We start from the raw sequence: 2,144 nt of genomic DNA, 5'->3' as shown, positions 1-2,144 counted from the left end.
AGGTTAAAGTCAACTAATAATTTTTTCAACATTGTTTTCTAATTTTACTTTTCTAAATTTATGTTTTATAATACATTTTTGTCAACTAACTATTTCTAAATTAATTCAAATAACTATAAAATTATTTTTAATTTTTTAATTGGATTGTTAACGTTTTAATTAATTAATAATTTATATATGTATTTTTTTAAGATAAATTTTTAAAGCTACAAAGATAAAATAATTTAATAGAAAAAAGATCATCAAAATAAGTTAATTAATAAATCAACAAATAAAATACAAAAAATCTGAAAATATTACAACTCAATCAAGTGAAGTAAATTCCGTAGTACAATTACTTGATAAGAGTTGCCCGTACTTATTTATTCGGGTTATGTACGGAGTAGCACATGCTGTTGTGCAATCATATTTGAAACGAAACCAATTTGGCACAATAGAAGGTTATGTTTTCAAATTTTCTTTTCTATATATTTTTATTATAACAATATTGTTTTTTATATAAAAAAAACATAATACAATTTAAACTAATTTATATTTGAATTTTTAATAAAAACCGGCAAGTTATTATCTGAATTTTTAGAAATTATTGAAAATTGATGAAATTATTATTTCAATATTCAAAAACTTAAATAAGAATTGATTAATTACTTTTTTTAAGTTTTAAGGTCGAAAAAAAATGATGGATTATTTTCTGAATTTTTAAGTTGCAGAAAGATTAATGATATATTATATGAAAATATAGATAAAATGAAAATTAAGAATTTACATATGAATTTTTAAAGTTTTTATTCGATTTTCATAAGGATAAACTATATGACTATATACATATCGTTAAAATTTGTAAATTATAAGATAAATGATATATTATTTTTTTATAAATAACAAGTATTATTATTTTTCCAATTTATTGGTTTTAAATTTGATTAATATATAATATAAATAAAAATTAAGATTATTATAAACTAACAAATTATTATTATCTATTAATTAAAAAAACAAAAAAAAAAGTAAGAGAGAAATGGGGGACATAAGAGAGTGAGAAAAAAAAAACTTTTCAAACTTTTAGATCATTTAATGTTATTTGTAGGTTTTTTTTTATTTTTTAATAGGTGGGATGCAAATAACAACCCAAAATCTATGCATTATAATAATTACAATTCTTAATTAAACAAGAAAAGGCCCCCATTTGCCTCTCCGACAGTGTTTTTATTATACTCCCAAATATCCTGAATTCTTGATAAATAAAAAAGGGGTCGGTTTGGGGATACTTCGATTCATGGCATCACATTTGCAATCCAGTTTTTGGGGCCCAATGATACTTATTCCCCTTTCTATTTTGAACAAAAGGACCCACATGTTTTGTCCCATCCTATTCCTACCGAACCCATCATTTTCAGATTTCTATATACCACACCACGAGCATAATAAATAAATATAAATTAAATGATTCGGAATGTAATAAATTGGATTGAAAACTAACCCTAACCCATCATTTTCACACACACTCATTTGAATCAGGTTAGTTATCTTAGAACGAAAATTTTACCCGATAAAAGTAATGGTGAGGATCCAAAGTTTTACACGATAGATGAAAGTGTCGACTTTTACCTGATTAACTAGTACCAAATAAATTGTTCCATACGATCCCGTTTTGATGTACTAGAATCTAATTGTTCCATACGATCCCGTTTTGATGTACTAGAATCTTTCCGGGTATGATAAGTGAGAATGTTAGACTCGTATTGATGAGTATTTGTTGGGTAAACGTTTAGATAAAAAGTCGATACAAATGTAATGAAATGTGGTACTAAATTTTAAGGTAACAAAATATTTTTATATTATTCCAATTCAATGGTCATATTACTTTTTCTACTAAATTGAGTGTAATGAATAGTAACACATAAAATATGTAGTATAACACTATTTATTTACATTACTTTTCACAATTACAAATTTGGTCCCTTAACTTTGAGATTTATGTATTTTATGTGAAAAGTATTAATATTTATATAAGATTCAAGTTTAGGTTTTATTTAGTTAAATGGTTATGTATTCAAAATTTAAAAACTAAATATCACAAAATGAAATAAAACATGATAACGAATTTAATTCATAATTAATTAAAAAAAAGATTAATTAAGTTA

Source organism: Cynara cardunculus (genome assembly GCF_001531365.2).
Source record: "Cynara cardunculus var. scolymus isolate 2C chromosome LG 10, CcrdV1, whole genome shotgun sequence".
Classification (NCBI taxonomy): Eukaryota; Viridiplantae; Streptophyta; class Magnoliopsida; order Asterales; family Asteraceae; genus Cynara; species Cynara cardunculus.
This window is presented reverse-complemented; position numbering follows the sequence as displayed.